The following is an 8,843-nucleotide window of genomic DNA, read 5'->3' as shown; positions in this document are numbered from 1 at the left end:
CCTATAGGTTGTCACAAAGCCCCGGCTCAAGTTCTCTACGTCACGCAGCAAACTCCCCCTGGCTGCCTGTTTTACGTATGGTAAATGTATGTGTTTTCAGGCTACTCTCTCCATTTGTCCCACCCTCTCCTTCGCCCACTGTGTCCCCAAGTCTGTTCCCTATGTCTGGATCTCCATTGCTGCTCTGCAAATAGCTTCATCAGGACCATCTTTGTACATTCCATATATATGCATTAATATACGATATTTTTCTCTTTCTGACTTACTTCATTCTGCATAATAGGCTCTAGGTTCATCTGCCTCATTAGAACTGACTCAAATGTGTTCCTTTTTATGGCTGGGAGCCTCTTCTTGAAGACTTCCTTAAATTGTCTTTTCACTATAATTATCTTTAATGTCCAGAGTTTATAATTCAGGGCCTTCTCCCAGACTGAAGTTTATAAATTCTCAGTTGGCTTGTGAGGCTAGTAGGAGTACTTTTTCTTGTCTGATATGGTTTCTGGGAAAACTTCATTCAAGTCCTCAGTGGTCATCTGATCAAGTGTTATTAAGTTCCTCATCTTCTCCAGCTCTTTCTCATATTCCTCAATTCTGGTCTTTGAGAGAGACAGAAATTCAGCACAGCTTTTCACATCTTCTTTTTCTTCAGTGTGTACCTGGGCAGTGTATTTATCCTCTGGCATAGGAAACTTCGGGGCATTAACTCCTTCTCAAAGTCATCTTTCAAGCCAGCCTTTGCCACATTGGCCTTGCAAGCCCAGTCAAGGGCAGGTGGTTTCTCAGGCAGGTTAGCCAACCTGGAGGTATGGGTCTCATTCCAGAATTTCAAGGAATTAGCAGTGGCCTTTGGGAGATAATCTCCCTGAAAGCTACCCAGTCAATGGCTTTTAGAGCAAGTTTCCATCCAACCATCTTGAGGACCTTTATTGACCCGGGGCCCACAGTCCACAACAGGCTTCCTGAATTTATAAAATGTTCCTCTTTTAATGATTACATTGGAAAATTTGCTTACATCGAAAAAATATATATATTTACCTGTGCTGTATTTTTAAATCAGAAATAGTTTTTTATCTAGAGAGTCTGAGAATACAAATTCTATTTAGATTATGTGGGAAAGATCCTTAACATCTAATATATAAAACTTTTCTATCAGAATAATTTTTCAGTTTTCATTATTCTATAAACATTAAGTCTCAGTCTTTGAAATGTATCAGTTTTATGTAATTTATTCTAATTAAAGCCTAGCATGTATAATGATGCAATCCCCACACCACCACAACCACCGCTGGGTAGTGGTACTCCCTAGTGTACTAGGGCCCTTTTAAAGGCTATATCCTTGTTCTGTAATGGCGATTATATTCCACTGTAATTTCTAACAGATGATGGGTTTGGAGGTTCAACATTTTTCCCTTTCTTTCTCTCTCAGTTTTGAGGAGGAAACATCTCTAGATAATGTAGAAAGAGTCACTAATATAAAGTATGACTGTTGATTCTACCCTTAACATGCGGTGTTTAGTCCATTGTTTTCTGTTGAATTCTAGCAGTGCTTATTTTAACTTTTGCGTTTTTCTTTTTTTATGTTAAAGGAGAACTCTGAAAAGAATGAAAGTAAGATAAACAAAAAGAAAACTGTAAATACACATTCTGCATTGTTTAGGAGATAAATGTTAGGTCTCTCTTAGAGAACTTGGAAGACACTGGCGATGGTGATGAGCCCATACTGGTGGGCATGGGACACTTTCCTGCCAGGTGTCTTACTGAACTTTGAATTCATGACAGTGGCATCCCTGAAATAATTGCTCAAATCTCAGATTGAAATCAGAAAACATTTCATTCCGTTACTTAAAAGATTTTTTTCTTTTTGTACATAAGATCATCTGAAAAATCTGTCTATGAGTCTGGGCTAATGAAAACAACCCATATATTTTCAGGCATAATCTTATTACTTAAATAGCAATTTCTGTCATAATCTTATTATTTTTGAAGTTATCAGTGTCATTTAAATTCTCATTACCCTTTGGCTCAAAATAGGAAAAATATGTATGTATGTTCAGTCATGTTCGATTCTTTGTGAGCCAGTGGACTGCAGCCCACCAAGCTCCTCTGCCCATGGGATTTCCCAGGCAAGAATACTGGAATGGGTTGCCGTTTCCTTCTCCAGGGGATCTTCCTGACCCAAGAATCGAACCCACATCTCTTGTGTCTCCTGCATTGGCAGGCAGATTCTTTACCACTGAGCCACTGGGAAGCCCAAAGAGAAGCAGCTGCCAGGAGAGACAGACAGGGTACTTACTTTGATAATACCACTGGTAGTAAAAATGAAAGGAGTAGGGAAGAGTTAATTTGGGTTCTTTCATTAAAACCGAAGTATGTACAGAAATGTTTTCCATCAGAGCCTTCAGGTGATTAAAAAGCTAGGTAGGTTCTTAACAAAGCAGAGACTCTTTTGAGCTGTGTGCTCAGTCCTGCATACTGTTCAAAGAAGGGTGCTTCCACACGGTCAGAAGCTCGAGGGAAAACAAGATACATGCTGCCTTCAGGGAACAATTGTTCTCCAGCCCTGCACATTTTAATAAGTTACTTTATTTACTGGTTATTCAAAGCAGTAAAATTTTAAGCATACTAGTGAAAATTTTTCTAAATGAGTAAACTATAGAGGGAAATAGTCTCTGTGAAAAAACTATGTTTTCAGTCAGTCAAAGTGAGGTGGTCTAGGGAGCGTGGTCAAACCATGGCTCTGCTTCTCCGCAGCTCTGTGACCTAGACAGCTTTCTTAACCTCTCTGTCACCTCATCTTTGCTGTTGTTCAGTTGCTTAGTTATGTCCGACTCTTCGCCACCCCACGGACTGTAGCTCACCAGGCTTCCCTGTCCTTCAGGGTCTCCTGGAGTTTGCTCAAACTCATGTCCATTGAATCAGTGATGCCATCCATCCATCTCATCCTCTGTCTCCCCTTTCTCCTGCCTTCAATCTTTCCCAGCATCAGGGTCCTTTCCAATGAGTTGGCCCTTCGCATCAGGTGGCCAAAGTATTGGAGCTTCAGCATCAGTCCTTCCAGTGAATATTCAGAGTTGATTTCCTTTCGGATTGACTGGTTTGATCTCCTTGCTGTCCACAGGACTCTCAAGAGTCTTCTCTAACATCACAGTTAGAATGCATCAATTCTTCAGCACTCAACCTTCTTTATGGACCAACTCTCACATCCATACATGACTACTAGAAAAACCATAGCTTTGACTATATGGACCTTTATTGGCAAAGTGATAACTCTCCTGTTTTCATATGTTGTCTAGATTGGTCATAGCTTTCCTTCCAAGCAGCAAGTGTCTTTTAATTTCATGACTGCAGTCACCATTTGTAGTGATTTTGAAGCCCAAGAAAATAAAGTCTCTCACTGTTTCCATTTTCCCCATTGTGTTTGCCATGAAGTGATGGGATTGGATGCCATGATCTTTGTTTTTTGAATATTGGGTTTTAAGCCAGCTTTTTTACTCACCTCTTTGACTTTCATCAAGAGCCTCATCTTTTTTTCTTTTTCTTTTTTTTTAATATAAATTTATTTATTTTAACATGAGACTAATCATACCACCTGCCTCATAGCCTCCTAGTGTTAAGATTGAATGAAATAATGCACATAAGGCTCTTAGCTCAACATCTGGGATGTAGTAAATGCTCCAAAGTATTGGCTGCTGTCATTATTACTGTTTTTTCATTTGTTTCAATTTTTTTTTTTGGTTTCAAAATTTTAAAGGAAAAATCTATGTTTTCCTCAATAGGAAATATCTTTTAAAATGAATTAACTACATTAAGTTATTTAGAATTCAATTGTGGTATTTTCTAATACATCAAGTTATGGCCTCTTAAACTGTTTTGTATAGCCAAGTAGTAACCTTACAAAGCACTCTAGGTAATTTTAAGAATATATAATACCTGCCACATCTAGAATTTACAGTGTAATGAGGATGCCCTTGAAATAGCTCCATGCTTCTCTGATATGCTACTTTACTTTTGCTTTACTCTGTTTATCAGGAGGCAGTGTGACCTGGGTTGAAAGCATAACCAGATGCTTTCATTTACCAGGGATTTAACCTTGGGCAAGTGGCTTAACTTCTCTGGATACATTTCATTATCTTTAACATAAAGGTTTAGGATTAAATGGTTTCTAAGTTTCTTCTTTTTTTTCTAATGTGGGGTGTTTTTTTTTTTTTAATTTTTTATGTAGTTTTTTTTTTTAATACAGTTGGTTGACAATATTCTGTTAGTTTCAGGTGTACAGCAAAGTGATTGAGTTATATATATATATATACACATCTTTTTTCATATTCTTTTTCATTATGGCTTATCACAGGATACTAAATATAGTTCCCTATACTATATGGTGGGACTTTGTTGATTATCTGTTGTGTATATAGTAGTTTGTATCTGCTAATCCCGAACTCCTAATTTATCCCTCTCCTACCCTTTTCCCCTTTGGTGACTGTAAGTTTGTGTTCTGTATCTATGAATCTATTTCTGTTTTTTAAATAAGTTCATTTGTATCTTTTTTTTTTTTAGATTCTACATATTTCTAAGTTCCTTTCGGTTATATAAATCTGTTTCCAAAAAATGATCCCTTAATTTTCCAAGTGGCATAATTCACTGTTTTCTATATTAATGAAGTAATTAATGAACTAATACTCGGAAAACTGTTTTGTCTTTTCATGATGTTACAGAATTATTTGAGTTTTCTGTTTTGAGAAGAGCAGACTGAACTTAGGACAGCAAACATGGTGTCTGGGTTTAATTAGGACAGCCAGAAAATGCTCCCTTCTATAAAAGGGCCCAAAAGAATCACTGCACATTTGGCTCTTTGTCCTACTGAATGAGGGGCTTCCCTGGTGGCTCAGATGGTAAAGGATCTGCCTGCAATGCAGGAGACGCAGGTTCAATCCCTGTGTCAGGAAGAAGGAATGGCAACCCACTCTAGTATTCCTGCCTGGAGAATCCCATGGACAGAGGAGCCCGGCAGGATACAGTCCATAGGGTCGCAAAAGAGTCAGACACAACTTAGCAACTTAAACAACAAATATTGTATGATCTAGATTTAATGTCAGAAAGCTGTAAGCAGTGTACACTTAGCAGTCATTTGTTGATAAAAATATTCACAGACATTGATAGTTTATAGTTTTTAATGATAGTTTATAGCTTTATAGTTTTTTGACAGAAACAGAATACCTCCTGTTCAGGTCATGCTGTCACGAATTCATCGTGGAGAGTAACAGCCAAACAGATCTTCCATGCTAGCTTTTACCTTGTGTGTGATGAGATGCAGAGCACCTGAAACATTCCACGATGACTTACTGTGTGCTCAGGAGCTGTTTTACATCTCTGATTGAATAGGGTTAGACAAGAACACTGCATTGGGTAGAAACTGACTTCAGACATTTACAGGGGTCTTCAGTGGCCAGGGCAAAACTTGGTGAAATTCCTTCAAAATTCCTCAGAGAACTCAGAATGGATGGACTTGAGAGTACTCCTCACTTGTAGACCTTACTTTATCCTCGTATACAAGTGTATCCAGAACCATGCAATCAAAGGCAGTTACCCACTAAATAGGGAAATATTTGATGAGTGTGTATTAAATCCTTATATCTGCTGGTAGACATTTAAATGTTTGTCAGAGTGTGACAGAGAAATTAAATTCATAGTAGTAATCTCTGGAGATTTATGGAATACAGTTAGAAACACTAAATTATGCATTCTCTTCTGCAGGGTTCTTAACAGTCAGACCTTCACACCCTTCCTCCCCTTTTCCTAATACAGTCTTCTTATACTTCTATTAAAAAACCCATTATATATAGCATTTGGAAACTATAGGACCAAATCAAGGAAATAATTATTTCTTCCAGACACAGTTAAAGCCAGTAACAGGGTTACTCTGAGTTCTCAAGATAGGGTGCTGCTTTTAGATGCTGCACAATCCCTGTGCTTCATGAACTTAAAGTACAGTGAGGAGAAACAAGGAGAAACAAGGATAGTGAAGTCTAAATTTAAATCGTATCTTTGAGATTTTTTGAAATTTTGTTTTAGAAAGTATGAATGCTGTAAATAAAGTACACTTTTTATGTTTACCTAATTTTCACATATGCTTCACTAGATTTGGACCTTAACATTGTGTTCTTAGCTGATTTGAATTTTCCTTTATTTCATTTATTCTGCTGTCATTAACTAAAAATGGCAGCAAAAAAGGGGTGGGTGAGATTAAAGCATATTATGTATTTCGTATCCCTTTTAGTGAGATGAAGGTTTTATTTTATGCGACCTGTGAAAATCCTATGTTGGAACTGTGCATGGGTATACTAAGTGTATATTCCTTCATTTCCTGCTTTTGTCTTGTTTTTGTTCTCCAGTTGGGTGACAACTGAGAGAAACAAAGGAATAGACACCTGTTCTGCACCCCCACCCCCCACCCCAGAGCAACAGGTGCCTTTTGTTCTCTATGGTCTCAATTCAGCCAGTGATTTGTCACATCATGGGTGTCTTATCCTTTTGTTTAAAGGTTATTTATTGAAGAGACTCCCATTGTACGCAGTATAACAACATGATGTGTTCTAGAACTAGATTGAAAAACAGTCTGTAATTAGCTGACAGTAATTAACACTTTCAGGATACCACTTTGATTTTGTAATCATCTGCTGGTAAAATGAGCTAAATTATCTTCTGAAATTTACCCAGAATGGTTTTTTTCACCAGTGCACACTTGCATGCTCTCTCTGTAAGCAGGAGCTGAATCAGTTTGAGAACTCAGAAGGTACCAACAAACTTTCTACCAAGAATGACCACTGTTAGTATTTTGAAACCATGCTCACTTTAGATTTGGCATTGCCACTCCCTTCCCTTTTTTTCTTTAAAGTGTTATTTGCTGAACAGTATCATAAGTTCAAATAACTTTTTAGGTACTATTCTATTTTTAAATTGCAAAGAATTTATTTTTCAAACACATTCTAAAATTCAGTGTTAAGTTTCTGAAACAAAACTGCAGTGAAATATTTTATTATTTACTTCCTAGATGCTAATCTTGCAAAGTTTATGGTGACTTTCAGTGAATATGGAAATTCATTAAATTCCTACTTTACCTCTTTGATCAAGGGTAAGCATTATTTTGAGTTCTTGAGGCCAAAAAGAATTATGTACAGGCATGCCTTGGATATTTTACAGTTCAGTTCCAGACCACTGGAACTGGTAAAGCAAGTCAAACAAATTTTTTCGTTTCCTAGTGCATGTAGGAGAAGGCAATGGCACCCCACTCCAGTACTCTTGCCTGGAAAATCCCATGGACGGAGGAGTCTGGTAGGCTGCAGTCCATGAGGTCGCTACGAGTTGGACACAGCTGAGCGACTTCACTTTCACTTTTCACTTTCATGCATTGGAGAAGAAAATGGCAACCCACTCCAGTGTTCTTGCCTGGAGAATCCCAGAGACGAGGGAGCCTGGTGCACTGCCATCTGTGGGGTCGCACAGAGTCGGACACGACTGCAGCAACTTAGCAGCAGCAGTGCATGTAGACGGAGAAGGCACTGACAACCCACTCCAGTACTCTTGCCTGGAAAATCCCATGGACAGAGGAGCCTGGTAGGCTGCAGTCCATGGGGTCTCACAGAGTCAGACACGACTGATCAACTTCACTTTCACTTTTCACTTTCATGCATTGGAGAAGGAAATGGCAACCCACTCCAGTGTTTCTTGCCTGGAGAATCCCAGGGACAGGGGAGCTTGGTCGGCTGCCGTCTATGGGGTTGCACAGAGTCAGACATGACTGAAGCGACTTAGCAACAGCAGCAGTGCATGTAGAAGTTATGTTTACACTGTATTGTAGTCTGTTAAGTGTGCAATAGCATTATGTCTAAAAAAAACAATTTATGTGCCTTAATTTAAAAATACTTCTGGCTTAAAAGAAACTGTCATCTGATTACACAGGGTTGCCACAAACCTTTCAAATTGTAAAATCCACAGCATATGTGGAGCACAATAAAACAAGGTATGCTGGTCAGTGTATACCATAAGTGATGTGTTAGTTGATTAATGTGAAAAAAAACTACATTTAAATTATTCATATACAAATAGCTTTGACCTGTGATTTGATAATATTTAGCTGTTATATCCTATACATATTCATATTGTTTTTATGTTGATATTATCTTGATTTGTCTAAAACAAGTCATCTTAGTCAGGTGGGCTTATTTACTTCAATCCATTAATCTCTGATGATTATTTATTTAGTGATGGCTTTGTTAAATTAAGGAAACATAACATTAAAAAATGTTGACATATTAATATCTAATGAAAGGTAGAGAAATTGTTTTTATCTTCAGTTCAGTTGCTCAGTCGTGTCCGACTCTTTGCGACCCCATGAATTGCAGCACGCCAGGCCTCCCTGTCCATCACCAACTCCCGGAGTTCACTCAGACTCATATCCATCGAGTCAGTGATGCCATCCAGCCATCTCATCCTCTGTCATCCCCTTCTCCTCCTGCCCCCAATCCCTCCCAGCATCAGAGTCTTTTCCAATGAGTCAACTCTTCACATGAGGTGGCCAAAGTACTGGAGTTTCAGCTTTAGCATCATTCCTTCCAAAGAAATCCCAGGGCTGATCCCCTTCAGAATGGACTGGTTGGATCTCCTTGCAGTCCAAGGGACTCTCAAGAGTCTTCTCCAACGCCACAGTTCAAAAGCATCAATTCTTTGGTGCTCAGCCTTCTTCACAGTCCAACTCTCACATCCATACATGACCACTGGAAAAACCATAGCCTTGACTAGCCGGACCTTTGTTGGCAAAGTAATGTCTTTGCTTTTGAATACTCTAT

At 38.5% G+C, this 8,843-nt stretch overlaps 1 protein-coding gene and 1 pseudogene across 1 annotated transcript in view; one reads left to right on the top strand and one right to left on the bottom strand.

Annotated features, from left to right (window-relative positions):
* The window catches only part of MRPL3 (mitochondrial ribosomal protein L3), a 57,227-nt gene that overhangs the window by 27,897 nt on the left and 20,487 nt on the right, over window positions 1–8,843 (top strand). The window lies entirely within an intron of this gene.
* Window positions 286–2,091, bottom strand: LOC104984983 (annotated as a pseudogene).

The sequence above is a fragment of the Bison bison genome, unplaced genomic scaffold (assembly GCF_000754665.1).
Source record: "Bison bison bison isolate TAMUID 2011002044 unplaced genomic scaffold, Bison_UMD1.0 scf7180017864037, whole genome shotgun sequence".
NCBI lineage: Eukaryota > Metazoa > Chordata > Mammalia > Artiodactyla > Bovidae > Bison > Bison bison.
This window is presented reverse-complemented; position numbering and strand designations above follow the sequence as displayed.